Source organism: Ambystoma mexicanum, chromosome 5p (assembly GCF_040938575.1).
Source record: "Ambystoma mexicanum isolate Mex_15411 chromosome 5p, UKY_AmexF1_1, whole genome shotgun sequence".
In the NCBI taxonomy this organism is placed as follows: domain Eukaryota; kingdom Metazoa; phylum Chordata; class Amphibia; order Caudata; family Ambystomatidae; genus Ambystoma; species Ambystoma mexicanum.
In genome coordinates, this window is record NC_090930.1 from 599,608,984 (window position 1) to 599,627,980 (window position 18,997).

Here is an 18,997-nt window from a genome sequence, read left to right on the forward strand (position 1 = left end):
TCAGTAGGATGGAGCTGTGCCTCTCTAAGAATAGTGAGCAAGGCGCCCATGTCTGGATTCACCTAGTAATTTAGGGTGAGACCCAAAGTTACTTAAATATGCAAATTATCAATGGGGGTCCTGGGAGTCCCTCTACCAGACATTAGTTCTGGTTACGAGAGACTTACCCAGAGTCTTTAGCTCACTATCTTTCACAGAGAAGAACTATCCCAAACATATCAGTCTTTGTCCTGCCCTGGGGCTGTCCAGCACCAAAATGCTTGGCAATTCTCCTCTGAACAAGAGTACCAATAGCAATCCCAGACACGTGTTTCAGTCTGGTTGGACCTCAAAAGTAGGGTGGAGCTGTGCCTCTCTAAGAATAGTGAGCAAGGGGTCCACGTCTGGATTCCCCTAGTAATTTAGAGCGAGACCCAAAATTACTTAAATATGCAGATAATAAGTCCATTCTACCATTCTCCATTCTCAACAAGTTGACAGGGATGCCCATTCTCGCCCATACTATTTTCGTTAACTATAGATCCAATGGCGGCATTCATAAGAAAAAAACACGGTAACAGGGGAATAGAATGACAGGCACGACCCAATCCATATCATTGTACGCAGATGACATACTCTTATGTGTCCGGGACATTGAAACAAACCTGGCACCTATTATGTCGTATATACACAAATTCAGGATATAGAATAAATAATGCCAAATCTGAGATATTTCCACTGACCCCAGCCACAAAGTGTCCAACGAATACCTGCAGACTTAAATGGTCACCTCAGCATATTTGATATTTAGGTATACTAGTATCCAGAGATAGGCAGACGCTATATATAGACAACTATGAGCAATTATTGCAACCATTCACTACGAAATTTCAGATATGGACTAGACTCCCAATCTCATTATACGGCCGGATAGCCATATTAAAAATGGTAGTTCTCCCAAAGCTCCTTTATTTTCTCTGCAATATACCTATATGTCCAGGAAGGACCTTCTTTATGAAGCTCCGTTACATGGTTATGATGTTTGTCTGGAATGGATCGACGGCTAGAATGAAATGGGAAAAGATGGTTGAACCATAAAGTACCGGGGGCATCACAGCACCGGACTTTGAGCTATATTACCTGGTGCCCTAAGCTCAATTAGTCAAATATTGGTATAACCCAGATGACACAGCACCTCACACCTGGATGGAGCGGTATGCTGCATCCCCAATTGATTTCCGCTCTGTACTGTTCAGCTCACACCATAAGAACCTGTGCCATTCTGATCCAGTGAGTAGGACGATACATGTCTGAATGGCAATCTACAGAAGATTTTAGATTGAGACACCCTATGACCCGGAAGTTCCACTATGGAATTTCTCAGATATCTCTCCCACATTTGACGAAGTGCTCCAGAAAATATGGGACCCGAACCAAGAGTTCCAGATTCGCGATATGTTCATCAATGGGAAATATGTAATCTTAAATTAATTTAAGAATGCAATTGGTGGACGGCCGCTTAGGACACTACAATATCACTGTATGAAATGTATATTGCAAAGCTGGAAGAGCCCCTCTGCACCGCAACTGGAACAGTTTCTTTGTGAATTGTCATTTGTTCAAGAATGTGAGGAACAATACTCACTGACATTGCCCAAAACTAGTTTCCCCAAGGACATTTGGGTGCCATTTAGGATGTACTTATGTGATGTGATGTCGGAAGATGAAGCCTTTTTTAGGGCTATGTCAAATGTGTGAAACTAGATTATGTAGAATTATTGGAAATGCATCTTATAATGAGTTGTGGGGAGGTGTGCTATTGGTATCTGTCAAGACCATTGATAAATACAGTTTTAAATACAGTTTTAAAATAAAATGCTATGTCTTCACAGAAATGCAGCATATAATCCTGACAACACGTACAGTGTCTCAGGAATAAGGCAGGAAGTGGGTTACTGTGCTGCAATGGTGACATTTATGTTAAACAGACAAGAAGATCCACAGGAATTTCTAATGTACTTACTACAAATCCTGGAAAGCAAAAACATACCCAGATATGACATTTTTCAGATATCCTACATGTGGAAATATGCATGCACTCTCTGCAACTGTGTCATTCAGGAACAAGTCCCTAACAAGTGCTTTGTCTAGGTATGAATACCTAACTGTGAATCCATTCCATTTCAACAACTGGTGAAAAATGTAAACCATAACATATTTTGTACTTCTTGCAATTCCAATGATCGTTCCATGTTACATATACAATCACATAGTCAATATGTAATATCAATGCTTTTAAGATTGCAAGTGGAACCAAAAATAACTGCAAACTTACTACCTTCAGACATGGACGGGTATCACTTGGCAAGAAAACCTTCAAAACAGTAGCCATAATCTACCACAAAGGCGACACAACCAGTACAGGCCACTATAGTGTCTACATTAGAACACAGAGCTCATGGTGGGAATGCAATGATACTTCCATTATTGCAAATCAGAGATTACCTGCAAATCTTACAAATGCCTACTTAATATTCTTGAAGCCAAAATGTTCTCATTGATGTACAAAAATATAATACCCTACTCCCCAACACCCAACTGCAGAAAAAAAGGGATCTACACTGTGGAACTAGAACAATTTAGCATACAGTAAGTATCCAACAAATACATCAATGTTGTACAATTATTTCCCCAATGAACCCAATGATTGCACTCAGAGACAAGTGTGCAAAAATGTCACTAATATTGTTTCCTACATGATACGTAAAAGAAAAACTACTAAGTTTGAGGGTTCAAAAATATCCTCAGTAACCTTGAAACCACCCACTAGGCAAATGTGTCACCACCTTTCTAACAATGGGCAAACAAATTCCATGCATATGCAAATATCAGTATGTAAACCATAATGGTGCACCACCACTTCAAAATGTGGATAGATGTGAAACTACCAACAGGAGTGCACATGCTTCGAAATGTACCCTATAGAAATGGACCCCGTAAACAGTTAGAATATGCCAACTGGTATCTAACTGCAAATAGAATACTGCAATATTACTTGCAGCATTGGAAGAGGCCAACTCAACCTTCAGCAACCACTGTTCTACAAGCATATCCTCAAACACTTCCAAAGTATGAACAGTTGCAGTACACCAACAGGTACGTAACTGCCCTCACAATTATGCAGTAGCACAGTGCAATGGCACAATAATTGGAAAACATCACCAGCAACCAAATGCATAAAAAAACAGTCCTAAAAAAACGAAGCAGGTAAACAGTTAAAATACACCTACTGCTATATAACTGCAACCATACTACCAACATGTACAAAGCAGAAATCACACACAATTGCAATTCCTCCTACTACAACACTGCACTTTAAACATTGCTATAATGAGTGAAAACATTAGTGTAATTGACAGTGCAATGTAACACCAAATATATATGGAAGTTTTTTTTTTAATTTTTTAGTCCAGCATGGATTTTTATTTTTCCACAGACCCAATGATTATGCAAAGAAGCACAGGAACTGTGCACATTACACAGTACACTTGTTTAAAGAATAGTACTTTTTTTATTTTTTTTTATTTTTATTTGTGTTTGTTCCAAAATGGAACTTTACAAAATTTTGTTCCTTTATATCCGCAAGTCTTCAGGGGCCTATGCCCAGGATTTTCAATGTTTCTTGGATGATCTTTACCAAGGCGATTTGCCACATTGTTTGATCCCCTCCAATCAGTCTTAGCCACCATTGGTCCGCATCAAAGTGTTTGTTTGCGAGTAGGTGGTCGAGGTAAGCAGATCTTATTGCTTGGTTTTTTGTGCAGACCATTAGTAGGTGGCAAATTGTTTCCTTTTCAACGCCGCAGAATCGGTACTCACTTGTTTTTAGAGATACCTCGAATGTGGTGAATCTCGTTTGTTTCGATTAAGTTTAATCTTATCCTGAATAGGTAGTTTCTGGAAGTTCTGTTTGGGAATTTTTTAATGTACCTCTGGAGTTCACTTACTTTGCACTGGGTGTGAGGAAGATGGCTTAAAAGTTTATTTGCTGTAGCATCTGCTATGGTGATTGACCAGTCCAGATTTTTGAGTTTTTCGGTCACTCTGGCTGGGTTTGAGGACAGGTCAGCTTCTGTACAAGCTACTGAACCAGTGATGCTAAATTTTCCGTTTTCCATTTTGTCAACATTTTCACTGTGTCCATTTTCATTTCCTCGCCAATCGTTGTGTAGATGTTTTGTTTGTCTTGGGCGATGCACTTGCGGTAGAGCAGGACCGAGTTGATATTTACCGTGCCTGCTAAAGAGAGGAGGCTCAATTCTCGTCGAATCGTTGGCATTGAAGTTGAATTTGGCAAGCACAACACTTTTCTCCAAAAATGCCCTTCAAGCTTTGTCCAGAGTTTTCTTTTTGGAATTTGGGGCATTGCTTTGGCTCCATATGTAATTGATGGTACTACTTTTTTCTTGTAGAATTTAATTACCGGGATTGTTGAATATTTTCCGAATTTGAGATCTATAGCTTTGCCTCGTGGTGCTAGTTTTCTGATTTTTATTTTTAGGCTTTCTTGCATTGCACTTTCTGTGCGGGAACTGTCAAGGGTCACTCCCAGGTACTTGAACTCTTTTGTTCTTTCAATCTCTGTATCTTCTAGATACCATTTGAATTTGTCCGATCTTTTCGATGCTGATTCTAGAATTAGTATTTTTGTATTTTCTTTGTTGATTTGTAGATTATTTTTCGCTGTGTAGTGTAACAGGTTTGTCAGTTGTCTCTGTAGACCTATTTGGGTGTGGTCGAATAGGGCGAGGTCGTCGGTGTACATAAGGCGGCTGATTTGTACCCCGGTCAGTTTTGGCAGAAAGGTTTTTGTAAGATCTTCTGTTGCACTGAAGTCGGCCATGTATGCGAGAAATAACTCTGGTAGCGAGAGGACAACCTTGTTTGACCCCCCTACTTGTGGGGATTTCTGCTTGAGAGACTTGACCTTGTGGGGTTAATCGTACTCTGAGGGTGGTGTTTGTATGTAAGGCCTTCAGTGGTAGAAGGATCTCCTTTGGACATTTCCTTCCTTCAAGTTTTGTCCAAAGTCGTGACCTATCTACCAGGTCAAAGGCCACAACAGTTATTGGTTTTCCTTCAAGGACCTTGCTTTTTAATATGTTGATGACCAAGATGTTCGCCGCTGTGCCAATGTTTTTTTTTAAGCCATTTTGGAATCGATCGTGGCATGGTGCAAGTTTAGTCCAAGTTTTCAGCCTTTTCAGCAGCAAGGCTCCGAAGACCTTTCCAATACAGTCTAGAAGGGCAATTGGCCGAAAATTTGTAGGGTCACACACATCCCCCTTTTTATAAATCGGGACGATGGTTGCCTTGGTCCAGGATGGTGGAATGGATTTAGATTTTGCACATCTCATGAAGATCTTTTTTAGTCGTTTTGACCACTCTGCCGGATTTATTTTAAGGTCCATATTGGAAATCCCATCTGGGCCAACCGCTCGTGAGTTTTTTAGTTTTTTTAGAGTCTTGAAGAGTTCTTCTTGGTCATCGAAACATAACCAGCTCGAGGGGTCGTTTTCTCTAGGCCCAACGTCCTCTTTGGTTGCAGATTCAAAGAGCGTTGAAAAGTGATCAATCCATTTCTGCTCCCTCATTGAGTTGATAATCAAGTTTTTTTTTATGATGACATGGTTTTTATGAGGGACCAAAATTCTCTTGCTTTGTTGCCGCAAATCGCCTTCAGTACTTTTTCCGAATCTTGTTGGTAGAGGTTTGAGCGATGGTTTTTAACCCAATTTCTGTAGTTTCACGAGGCTTCTGCTAGTTTTGAACCTGGTCGCTGGCTGTGTGTGCTTCAGTTGCCTCTTGATTTTTCGGAATACACGTCTTTTTTGGGCTAACTGGGCATGATAGGTATGCTTATGTTTGGTGTCAGTAATTTGAGCTGTCTTTTCTGTGGAAAAAGCCACGAGCAGAGGCAAATAGTCAGGTTCTGGATTTTCTCACGACATACCCCCTTCGCAGTATCTTTGTATGAGCTTCCTTACTGCCGATGTTGAAAGTTTTAGCCGATTTCCCTGGTTATTTACTTCAATGCCAAATGGTTTGTCGCTGGTTCTGCAGAAGTTGGTTGACCACGTTGTTATTAGTTGGTTGTGGTCACTGTTTATTGTCTTGCGCACCTTAAAGGTTGTTACTGTGTCCAAAAAGGGACGGGAGACGTAGGTATAGTTAATTGTTGCTCGCAACGCTCCCTGTTCCCAGGTCGGCAAACGGTCTTAATCTGAAAAGACCGTGTCCAGGTTTAACATATGCCGAGAGGTCATCAGTTCGCACCAAAGTTTTCCTCTTTGAGTTGCTTTTGTCGAATTGGAGTTGTTCTCCTCTATTGAGCTGGGGTTTTTGAGAGCAATGTTGAGGTCTCCTCAGATTATGAAGGACGAGAGTTGGCGATTTGACTGAATTTCGTCGATTATTTCTTCCATCATATGAGTGAAGTTTTTTGCGTCTAATGCTACCGGATTCCAGTAGGTGTTCAAGATCGCTATTTCTGTGCTTGACGTCCTTTCGCAGCCTTCAAGCCTTCAAGATCGATGAGTACTGCCAGTATGGATTGGTTTGACAGCAAGGTTTCTTTCATTCTTAAACCTACACCATTTCTGCATGCCATGAGTAATCCGGATGATGGTCGGCCTAAAAGGCCTTTTTTTGCAGGTGCCAGGACTACGTCGTAGCCGTCCAGGATGGGTTTGTCGATGAGCCATGTTTCTTGAAGACAAATCACGTCGAATGATACCAGATCGGCATCGTTTCGAGTCGTCAAGCGGGTGTGTCCACGAGTGTTCCAGGAACAAAGTTTTAGAACTGTGGGGAATTTGTCGGCTGGCAAGGTGTTGTTGTCGGCGCTCTACCAACCTTCGAGTTGCTATTTGTTCAAGTTTTTTGCGAGTGCTTTTGGTAGCCAGGACCAGATTCCCTGCGGGTTTCCATTTAGTTGTTGAGGTTCTGTTTGTTTCGTAAGGGGTGAATTGCTTGTTTGCAGCGCCTTAGCCGCACCTTTTTTTAAGGGTTCATTATTCACTGAATTCCGTTGGTTATTTTGAGGGTTTAGGTCTCTGTTTATCCCACTTCTTGGGTTCCTTTCAGTTCTTCTTCCAAGGTCTGCCTGCTCCTGGCACAGTTTCTCAGTGTCCGGATGGTCCTTTATCTTGTTACTCGCAGTGCCTTTGCTTTTCGGCGTCCTGGGGTCATTTTCCTGAGTTTCTCTCTGCTCTTTAGGTTTCGTCGAGTTTTCGAACAACTTAAAGCCAAGTTTAGCTAAGTCCTCTGCTTCGTTGATTATTAGCATCTGTATTTTCTTCGAAGGAATGTGCAAGTTGGTTTTTGCTCTATGGTTAGAGTGATAAGGGTCCACTAGTTTCAGGTCCTCTGATTTAATCTGGCGAAGTGCTGGAATGAATCCAAAGAGGATTAGGACTCCTTTTCGTTGAGAATTATTTCATCCCAATTTTCTGACCGTTGCTCTATTTTTATAGTCCAAACGGATATTTTAGTGGGATAGCGTTGGTCATGGTATTTTTCAGTTTTTGATTTATAGTGGGGTCTCGCCGACGACTCATTTTCTTGAGGTCGGTGATCCTTTGAGCTCCTTTTACTTGGTTCACGTCATGAATCGTCTCTGCTTGATTTTCTGTCTCTTTCTCTGGATTTATGTCCGTTCTCCAGTTTTGGGGTTTCTTGATGAAAAGTTGGAGGCTCAGATCTTGAGATAAATGATACTTTTCTTTGACTAGTTTTGTTTTGGTTTGGTCTTGAAGTGCATTGAAGATTATTTCTTTGTTCTTCCATTGTATAGAATGGGGGGATCTTTTGTTGGTGCGGTGGTCTGTTCCTATTTTCCCTTTTCTCAACTTGGTCATTTCCAGTTTGCAAACTACTTGTCAGGTCCTTTTCTAGATGTTCGCTGATATTCATTAATTGGTCGTCCTCCAGAAAGTCTTCTACTGTTTTTGGCGAGTGTTTAGCTCTTGTGTCATTTGTGATCTTAAAAACGAGAGGAGGGCCCTGAAGAATGGGAGAGCTACCCTTTAAGGATTGGATCTTCTTTGCCTTCTGGAGTGTGGGCCCTGGTTCCGGTGTATCCGTTTTCCCTGTCGATGTTCCATGTTGTAGGCAGACGATCGGTTAAGCCTAGTCTTTGTCTTTTGATTCGATTTGATTTCCGTTTTGACTTGAGGATGGCTCTTTTTCAATGTGTTCGATTCGATGTTTGGACGATCTGGATGATGTTTCTTCACTAATGTATATGATTTCACTTTGATCGTAGTTGACCACGCCATTTTTAGTTGTAGTGCCCGAAAATACAAATTGAGAGGGTCCTTGTAGGGCATCAGTTTGTGTGTGTACACAGGAGCTCTTAGGCTTGGGTTCCATTACTGACATTTTGTTCGCTTTCAAGCTTCAATAGGCGAGGTTAGACGAGTCCTCGCTTGTTTTTGTGGTATTTTCTTTCGCAGTGATGAAGCCTTCGATGAAAATTAGCTTTGTGTGGAGCATAGCAATTAATGTGGTGTGGTCTTTTAGTGTCTCGTTTACGGACTCGTAGAGTTTCCCAAATGGTGATAGGCCTATCGTTATGGCCGACATTATTGTCGTTAGGTCTGGGTTTTTTTTGGTATGGGTTTCTTTCTGCGCACCCAATGGGTCTGATTGGTTTGTATTGGGAGCCTCGTAGTCGGAGTCTTGGGTAGCCCTCGGCTCCTGATGATGGTTCGATGTTCGGCCTTCGCGTGAGAAGTGTGGAAGAAAAGACCTTCTCACCGAACTTTGTCCGCCATAGAGCAGCCATTCTTCATCTGCGGATATTCTCGGGTGTTGGGATCTTGAGGGTTTAGGTTTCAGGAAGACTTCCGGATGGTCCGGCATGGATGTTATTTGGCTGCCTTGCCTGCCAGTCTCCCGGCTTTCATCCGCTTTTTTGGGTTCGATATTGCAGGGTTGGACTGCCTCTATGTCTCCTAAGTCTTTAGTTGGTGAAGATTCAGGGGGTTGATTTGTGGTTTGAGGCCCCAATGGTAAGGGCGGTTTGGCCACCCCCGTTGCTGTGTTCGGTTCGGCTTGTGCAGGCTTGGCTGCGAGATTTATAGATGAGTTGTCTTTTGTAGTGTTTGGAGCCCTGCTGGCTTTGAATATTGGGGCAGTCTTTCTTGTCTTCACGGCTGGTTGCAGGTCTGTCAGGGCCTCGAGTATTTCATCGTCTGTTAGTTCCATGAGGACCTCATGGTTTCTTTTGCCCTGTCTGGCAAACAGTTCCTTTAAGGAGCTGCATATCATGGTTTTCGGGATGGTGTCCGCTGGTACTCTTTGCTGAGTCTTCTTAGTTTCGCCAAGTCTTTTTGGTTTCTTTTGTCCTGTTTTTTTGTGTGATTTTTTTGTGTTGGTCGCTTCGCCCTTTGGGATTTGGGTGCTGTTTTTTTTTGTCTGAGGGCTTATTTTAGAATCTTGGATGTATTCCCATTCTTCAGCATTCTTGGGGGGGACAGTTGTTTCTCCGGCTTTCGTTTTATTTTCTTCGGGCTGTTCTGCAGTCCACTAGTCTCCTCCAGGGGAGCTAGCAAATCCGTGCTGAATTCAGACTCACTCAAGTGCTAGCCGCCCGCTGGTTCCGTGGACGGAATGGGTGGTGAGCCAGGGGCTCCGGCAGACTTGAGGCTGCCCGCGTGTATCAGGGCACGAGTCTCTGTGGCCAAGACCGCTAAAGCCGCCACGCCCTTTCGCCCTGGCGGGTCCTCCGCCCTTCAAGTCAAAGACTGCTCCCCAGCCTGGCACGTGGCATGGGACGGCAATCCTGCTCATCCGCTTTGAATCCTCTGTTCCAGGCAGACATCCACGGTGAGAGCCAGTTCTGGTAGAGCGCCGGCATTTGCTTGTTTTGCAGCTTTTGTCTGCCGCGCTGCCGCCGCTTCCTGACCGAGCCCATGCTCCTGTGGAGGCGGTACCGTCGCGGTTATTCCTCCGGCCAGCCGGTCGGGCAGTCTGTGTCACAGGGCACGGGCTGGTTGCTTGAAGCGAGTTCCTCAGGCACGTCATTTGCAGCAGCATTTTCCTTGTTTTCAGAGAGGAGTTTTGCAGGAGCTTCCGTCTCGTTGTTATTTCTTTTACTTGAAGCTTTTTGTATATTTGGAGCTTCAATCAGCGGAAAATGAGAGTCCGCCCCAGGTTGATTGCTCCTCTTTGGGGATTTCTGGCTGGTTCTTGCTGGGCGCTGTAGACCCGTTGGTGTGCAATTTTGGCCACTGCCTGACAAGATGGAATTTGTGGGTAGCAGAGCTTGTGGTCTCAATTATACCGGGTGTTTGGCGGAAAACAGATGGGTAGCGGGCAGTTGGAGTTGCCGCGAACCTCTGAGACGCATTGATTCTTCATCCAGTGTCTCACTGGAGGTTTGGGGCTTTGCTGGTGCCGGGGATCAGGGGTGGTTGCCATGCCTCTGCTGGTCCTGTTAGGAACTGCAGAGACTGCAACTGACTCTGCTCAGACTCCGCGACCGCTCCGCGGTGTAGCTGGGTAATTGTATCCACCCAGGTAGTAGAGGGCAAAAACAGACTTGGAGCACAGGAGCAGGAGAAAGAGTCCAACCTGCAGAGACTGCAACTGACTCTGCTCAGACTCCGCGCATAGTACTTATGAAGTACTCATTATGAGGGTCCTCAAAGTGTTAAAATGTCTGCAATGTGATGAACTGCAAAATGACGACATACCTGTTGTGACTTATTATGTTCTCTTGTTCTACAGATAATGAAGCAGCAATTACTACAACATTTCACATCCCATACACAAAAAACTGCACAGGCCCACCACAATAGAAACAGTGGCCCTCATTACAACCCTGGCGCTAAACCATGGCGCTATTAGCACCATGGTTGGTGCCGGTGTTGTAACGAGTCCGCCATGGTGGAAGGGGGAAATACCGCCCCATTCCAAGGTTGGCGGGGCGATATTTCCCCATTTCACCATGGCCCTTCCCCATTCCCATGGGACTGGGGAAGGCGCTAAGTACGGTACCGCAAATTGTGGTACCGTAATTAGCACCAAGGTCCCTTTGCGGCACCCTACTTTAACGGCTGGTAAAACCAGCCGTTAAGGTCGGGTCCCGCAAAGGGACCTCGTAATCAGGCATTAAGGGTTTAACGGCGCCTTTTACGGCGCCGTTAAACCCTTAACACCAGGGTCGTAATGAGCCCAGTAAGTATGACATTATTGGTATCATACTTCTTCATAATCTACAAAGGAAAATGTGTCTACATATTTCTGCAATCCACATATGAATGCTGCATGTTCAATGTAAAGCCATATTATACTGTGCTGCTTGTGCCCCCCGGCCTACACACTTTACTGCACACCGAAAAAAGTATGGGCTCCAGCCATGAACTCGCTATTGTAGACCCTGGCTACAACTACCACAACACAGTACAACCATACATAGAAACATCTATCCACATACCACAACCTCGACACATAACAAAGCTACCTACCCCTTAGGTACTTCAGTTCACATTGTATTGCATTACTTCCACACAATGGACAAACTCGTTGCTGAATACCCTCTTCACCTAGGCATGTATTAAGTGGACACATTCAATGCTCTACAGTACACTAACCTACCCACTAATGTGAACATTCACAACAACCCAAACAGCAAAATGCATCCAAATGTCTTCCGTTACTGTTCCATGCTGTGTAAAATGTGCCTCCTCGCATGCCACTAGCACCTTTATAGGCATTAGTTAATCTTTGTTGTTATGTACACCATTTCCCTGGAAGGTATACAACACAGAATACAGTGCAGCACTTGGTGCTCAACTCGGCAAACATATTGTAAAGTCTATGGTACTCCCTAAAATTTCAAACTTCTGCTTCTCTTTTTTAATGTTTAATGGAGACACAATTTGAAGAACATACCCGCCTTACAATGTGACAGTGGAGCGGAGCCAGATATCACTATTTTTTCGAGACGTGCATTTCAACTGTTTCTAAACAGTACTGGACAGATTTCTTTTCACCAAATGTACCTGCTTTCAGAAGAAAACCACTACTCACTGGTCCAAAGTTGGTGAACATCTGTCCAGCAGTTAGGCCTGTAGGCGTGTACAAAGTTGTTGTCCATTCAGTCTATCGAAAAACAAAAATAGGAACTCCCCTATAACTTTGCACCCTCCACAAAACCTTACCCAACTTCCAATAAAACATCATAGTGGGCCATATAGTTTTTACAAAAAGGTTTTATAAAAATTCATCCAGGGGGAGTGAAGTTATAAGCCGGCCAAAAAGTGGTCTTCTCATGAGATGAGCTATTTTACCATAACTATGGTGTTTTCTACTTCACTCAGAGCTAACTTTGCTTCATTTACTAAAAGTTGCTCTCCATGTGGTTCTTGGCTTCCAGTAAGATAAGGTTGACTGCCCTCAGAAGTGGCTGAATTTAGTTGTGCTTGAACCTCTTCCTCTTGTTGGTGTTCATTGTCCAACATATTTTTGTACTGTTTGAAATTCATATCTGTTATACTGCTTTCACTTGCATTGAACGCTTCTTCATAGGAGTCATTGGTGTAGAATAAATCTTCTTCTTTTCTCCATGGTTTAAAACGTTGGAATAGGGACATGCAGTACAGTGCTCTATGTTGAGGAGTTTTAAATGATAGCTTCATATGATTAATGAGGATGGGTTTGGTAAGTTTAACCAGGCTGCCTTCACAACGTTTGACTATGTGCTTACCTATTATTTATCTGGTTTAATATAATTCTTGTATGAGAAATGTTGGGCTATGTGGTACAGACACATGGTTTCCAAAGCAGTACTCCTATTTGGGTAGTATGTGTCCAATATAATGTTTTTCAAAATGCCCTGCCTTTTGGGATCATTTTTGGCTATTGTTTCGATGTCTTGGTATGGTTAGAGGACTCTTTTTCTGGATGTAGCTGGACCATATGTCATCTGAGATGTCTTTCAGCTCTGTTTTCTTAGCTTTGGTTAAGTAGGCTGTGACATATCATGCAACAGCTGTGGAAGTGTCTGCAATGTAATGCTAATTTTTGTTTGAATTCCTCAAGAGGGCAATGATTGCATTGTAATCATAGATGTACTTTGATGCTTCGCTTCTTTTAATGCAATACATATTCTTAGGTGATTAGATTTTCACTCTGTGTATAACAGAAGACATGCATCTGTTTACTTGCCCTTTTGCTACAAATGTGCTAGGGAAACCATAGCAGCATTTGGTGTAGTATTTGTCTTTGTTTTTATATTTGCATCGACAATACTTGCTGCATTTATGTCTTTGAAAACGCAAAGTCTGTGCATGCCGCTCACTATGCGTGCATTCAGACGGGATTTCGCAAGTGACATATTTGTGAATGAACTACAAAACAGTGTCATCATTGTCCTGACCAAGTTTAGGAGCATCTTTTATCCACAAAAGCATGCAGATGTGTGGTGCTCCTCTCTATTGATATTCTTTTCTCCAAAAGAAGTGTTGTACTTCTCTGAGGGGAGGAATTGTTTAATTACAGATGGCATGGCAATAAAGCAGTGATGGAAGTACCTTTGCAGGGTTAAGAGAACAGAGGTCTCCTGGTGTTTTCATGTCTATCCCTGCTTTGTTTTCATTTGCTATGCACAGGAAGTCATGCATGTCTTCCCATGCATACTCTGCACAATTTAAAGTGACAAACCAGGTGAGTGGGCCAAGGTTGCATAGCATACACTGTACATCTGTGTGCCATCAGTACCAGTATTCTTTCGTACCACGCAAGTGATTTGTGATATTTGACTGCAAAACGTCATCTTTGTCTTGCACCTTTTGAAGTAGTTGTGTAGCAGACATGTTAAAAAAATTGGAACATGTTTTCAATGTGCCTGCAACTCCATGAGATAGAGTTTCTAGTTTACTTTCAAACAGCAGGTGTAATATGTATTCAACAATTTGTCTGAATCTGGGATCTTCAGAATACATTCGTAAAGAGCGGTAATCTGATGCTGTTATTTGTGTGCATCTTTCAACATACCTTCCATCTTTTCCGGTAGGAAAGAGGAGAGGAAATGCCTCGGCTTCTACACTTTTTCCCATATTCTGATTGGAGACCCTTTGGCTTTCCGTAAATGATAAATTTCTATTGCATCATCTGTACTGTCTTTGGAGTGCAGTGGGTGAATTGTATACAGGTCTAAAATATTGGATGCTGTGATAGGATCTACAAGTTCAAATTGTCCAGTTGATGAGGAATCATTAATTATTTCAGTGGCTTCTCTCAGGTTTTATTCAATGTTTATTTCTTTGTAGTATTCATTGTTCTCTTCAAGATATTGTAGGGCTTTCCTAACTGTGTTTAGGTCTACAAGTTGTTGCCAATTATTTTTGTCTTTTGTAGGTACACCATTCACTACGATAACCAAATATTGATATATTGGCCGTTGCACTCCCAGATTGTCCACACTATATTTAAGATCCAATTTCAAATAAACGACTTTGCCAGAAATGCCTTTTAGTAATTTAGAAGGAGGTACATTTGCTGTTTTAGGTTGAAGGTGTATTATCATTTGCACTTGGTGTGCTGTTTGGATTATAATGCTCTCATTCAAATTTTGCTGTTGGAGTGGTTTTGGAAATGGAAATATTTCCAAGTTATTAGTGATAGCCTGTGAAGGCATTTGGTTATTATCAAGCTTTGCAGAGCAGTATGTGTAAAGAATCGAGGGGTTCATAATTTCATATTTGTTTCTGCTGTAAGGTAGAGAGCTAATTGGAACCATTGGGATTTCACATTGTCTTCAATTTTGTACCTATATCAACAGTTTTGGTGCTCTCTGTATAAACAGTTCTGTGACAACACACACAAACCTGGTTTGGTACTTCGCAGATGTGCTTTTAAACTTTGCTTTTTCTTTTTTGTACGTGTGTATTACAAGGTTGCCATCTGTGAGGTTGTTGCTACTCTTTTCTAAAGTTACTGGATTTTGGAATTGCTCTTCACTTCCAAAATATTTGCTTTGGATGTGGTTTATTTCTTCCAGGAGTTCTTTGGCTGTGCCATGTAAAGGGAATGTGATATAAATGCTCCAGTTCTAAAGCAGGACTTTTTCCATAGTACATTCTCAGGATGAGATTTGATGCAGTTGAATGGTGCGTTGCAAACATTTTGATGTGGTGGAAGGTGCTTTTGCAAAAAGGCCCAGAAATGTAGGCTAATGAATGTCCTTGCAGTCCTGTGTATTTGCACATTGCATAGGAGTCCAAGGTTTGCAACATTTCATTTGAGGAATTGCCATAATGATTTGAAGGATTGTTTTTATACGTTACAGGTTGAGGTACAAAGCCATTTGTAGACGGGACAGATTGGTTCGATGCAATGGAGAGTTGATCGTCAGTTGGTTGGGGATATTCTTTGAATTAGTGTTTCTTCTGCAATAATGGTGTTGTCTACCACTTCATACCCTCGGCCACTGCTATGTATGGCAAGTGGGTTTCTTTGCTCTTGTTTGTATGCCTCTTCATTGAAATGTGGCTCTGTGCTGGTTGTGTGAACCCACTCACCTGCACAGAAGTTTGCAAAGATATCTATGTTGATGTTTTGTATGTTGTGAAGTACTTTTTGTAGTTTACTAATTAATTTTGTTAGTGGTTTCATTCTGTTTAAAATGAATATAAACAATGTCCTTTTCACGAGCATTGCTCTGTCTATGAGAGCTTCCATGATCAGTTTTCTGCAGTAGGTTTTAAGGGATGAGCGTGATTTCTCACCTCTTTTTAGTTTTACATTTTGAAAGAGTGGTCACACTTCCTTTCCTGCTAGCTGCTTCAGTTTTGCTAAGTGACTGTATTAGCTGTTTTGTTTGAACCTTTTGTACAAACTCTGCTAGAGCCTGATGGCTATTTTGCATGCTTTTAGTTTGATCTGCTCTATTTCTGCATTGTTTTCTACAGAGTTGCTTTTTGGTAGGCATTCTCTTGTGTCTGTTGGAGAAAAAAGGAAAGTGTGGATTCGGAAGTGGTGTAATGTATTTGGGTGCACTGTGCATGAGTGTTTGAATATGAAGATAGGCATACATAGAGGTGTGTGATTGTGGAATGCATTGATACATCTGTTTGGGAATGTTGTACTGGTATCTGTGTGTGTTGATGTGTGAAAGGTTTGCTTCAGTGTGCATGACAGTGTACTGTGCATGAATAAATAAGGACATTACAAGGTTTTCACAAAAGTAGTGGGTGTTACCACGCTGGTGTTCAGATGACAATACAGAGAGTGGGCTTGCTGAGGTGCAATGAGTAAGAGTGAAGAAAGTGCTGTTGGGTTGGATAGAATTTTCTAGGCTACAATACCACAACACTGCACTGTCTGATTAACAGGCAGAACACTACTACAGTATTGCACTTACTTTGTTGGATGTGAAAAGTAGGTTTCTTCTGGGTTTTCTCTTCCACTGGAGACATCACTCACATTCAGGAGGGTGTTTTTCACTGCAATTGCGAAAGAAGGAATTTATTTTTTTAAACAATTGTTATTGATTTTCAACATATAACCATACATATTTATAAACCATTGCTCATTGTAAATGTACACATACAGTTATATGCATTTTCCCCCTTCCGTAACTACCCCCACCTTCCCCGGCCTACATCGCACAGTGCCAATCCGTTCCTCTGCCGTCGTGTCCCATTAAAAAAAAACGCTCCACCTCTTGCCAAGCTTCTAGCCAGGCCGGCTTGATCCGATATAGTCAGTGTAGCCACCAATTGACTCCATGCCTCTAGTCCTTTTCTCAGAATCCGCATTCCTTCCCCTGACTTCTTGCCATACCACTGTTTCAACATTCACCCATCTGGTTAGGTCCTGCCACCATACTCGTGCGGACGGTCTCTTTCCTGCTTTACAGCCCATCGCTATTCTGTGTTTAGCCAGTATGTACACTAGGTCCTTTAGCTTGCTTAAATGCTTTGCTCTGCGCTGTCTTGGGAACCCCCCAGAAGGCAGGCCCAGGGGGTACTCACGTCTAAGTTAATCTCCCCTTTAGCCATGATTTGAGCCACTTCTTCCCAAAATCTTCGTATCTCTACACAGGACCAGAACATATGCATCATCCCAGCTTCCCCTTCCCCACACTTCAGGCATGTCTGTATTCCTGTGTGATTGAACATTGCTATTTTCTCAGGCGTTAAATATGCTCTGTGGGTGACATATAACTGAATTTGGTGCAACCGCACATTTCTCAATACCTTTTTTCGATACACATATACTCTGTTCCACAGACCATCCGACGTTCGTTCTCCAAACTCCCCCCCACACTTTAATCTTATCTGAACTCTTGTTTTCATATCCTAGCCATCAGCAACTCATATATTTGGCAGACCTCATGTGCTCCTTATACATCATAAAACGTTTCCATTACCTTATCCGGTTCCCGGGCCAGTTTAGTTTCAAGCCACGTGTTTTTTATAATCTTCACAAGTCAAGAATTAGTGATGTGTTGTCCCCGATGCAGTCCCGTGTCTTCCACCAACCAATCCAATTCCTGGGGGCCTACCGTCTACCGATACATCGCCTACCGTCGCTATTCGAACCAGTTCCCACGCCCTCCTGACATTCAGCTTAACCTGTTCATCGACACCTTCCAGCCCCACCAGTGGTATCTGCAGGGAGCACGAGGCAGTATTGTTTATACTATGGCATGCCCTAAGTTAGATCTCACCTCCCAGTTTCAGCAACCTGACCTTTCTGTCTTTTCGTTTCTTAGGCAGCCATATTATCTCGTTTAGGAAGTATGGGTTGTATTCGGCACTCAGCAACATAGATTACGGTGTCTGCTCCTCCGATAACCATTTTGCCACAAATTGTAACTGGCTGGCTATGTAGTATACTTCGAAATTAGGCAGTTTGATGCTTCCTTGTTCATAGGAGTTCTGTAGTTTCCATAATGCTACTCTATTTATCAAGTTGTGCCAGATGAAGCTCCTGCATATACTCTGAACTTTCATGGAGAACCTTTTGGGTATTGTGTGTTGGATGTTTGCAAAATAGTGTCACAGTCTGGGCAGCACCACCATCTTCAGCAATGCTGCACGACCCATCTTACACAGTGGTAGTTTGGACCAGACGGCTATACTTTTCTTGATTTTGGACAACACTTTTTCTGTATTTTGTCTGTGTTTCACCTTGGGATTGTGATATATATCGTGATATATATCTATATCTAAAGGTATACATTTTCCAGTCTATCCGTAGCACCCGCAGTTTATGCATGGACGTCCCCATGTACCTCCCATGGGGTATATACTTGATATATTCCGGATAACAGTTACAACTGACAATATTGCATACCATGCCATTACCTTTAGGATATATTGTTTATTCTCCTCTTAATATTTCAGGTATAAGAGCATGTCATCCGCATACATATACATTAGGTGCTGTTCTCCCTTAGTACTGATTCCCACTTCCCCATATTCCTTCCTCAGGTACACCGCTAATGGTCCCAACCCCAAGATGAATAGCATCGAAGACCACAGGCGTCGTTGTCTGGTACCTTTACCCAGTCGCCATTGTTCAGAAATAGTGGAGCCCGTCTTGACCCTTACCACCGGCTCACTATACAATAACTGCACCCATTTCAGGTATATGGGCCCAATCCCATATTCTTCTAGAACTGCTAGAAGCCAGGGCCATTTGTCAGAATCAAACTCTTTCACTGTCTCCAGTGAAATTATTGCTTCCTCCTGTGTACCCCCTTGTGTGTGATCAATGATATGATGTCATCTCCTAAGATTGTTAGTTATAGACCTGTGCGGAGCATAACATGTTTGATCTGGATGTATAAGTGTGCCTATCATTGTTTTTAGTCTGTTTGCCAAAAACACAAAACATCACAAATTGAAAAAAGTTATATATAATAGCTACCTACCTAGCCACGTCTAGCTGGAATACATAGTTAGGTCATACTAAAAAGGACCCATAAGGTCTTGCTGGT